This window comes from Cicer arietinum, chromosome 1, assembly GCF_000331145.2.
Source record: "Cicer arietinum cultivar CDC Frontier isolate Library 1 chromosome 1, Cicar.CDCFrontier_v2.0, whole genome shotgun sequence".
Classification (NCBI taxonomy): Eukaryota; Viridiplantae; Streptophyta; class Magnoliopsida; order Fabales; family Fabaceae; genus Cicer; species Cicer arietinum.
This window is the reverse complement of record NC_021160.2, coordinates 40,560,847-40,561,446: the sequence shown is the minus strand read 5'-3', so window position 1 is coordinate 40,561,446 and position 600 is coordinate 40,560,847.

Below are 600 nucleotides of genomic sequence, written 5' to 3'. Positions count from 1 at the left end.
AAAAAAAAAATAAAAATGGTCTTTGAAACCAGATTTTGAGTTCGGGAGTCGATTATGCGTAGGGAAGGTATTAGCACCCTACGACATCCGTTAAAATACGGTTACCTTTAATTAATTGTGCAAAATTATATCAACTTAAATATATTTATTTTTCTTTATTATTAAATATGAATATAAATTGTTTTTTATAAATGTGATTTTTTGAGATAAAAGTGTGTTAAAAAAGAATGGAAAAAAGAAAGTTTTTATTAGTGTGCTTGACAAGAGTGTGATCTTGCTCCTACGTATCTCCCGGTGCGATGGAGAAATCAAAGCTACGTAGTTCTTGGTAAAAAAATGTGAATGCGTTGATTGCTTTTAAATAAATTGTATTTTGTTACTTAAAAAAAATAATTTTGACGAACATAAAAAAACTTGTTTGATTTGAATAATTATCTTAAAATATGAATTTTAAGACGATCGAATTGTACAACTCGTGTCTCAAAATCCAAGGAGTAAAAAGATGTCACATCTAATTTAATCCTCTTAAGAATATTTTATTTTTTATTTTTAAATTGAATTTCAAAACAAACAAATAGTTTAATTTGTATCTTAACAACT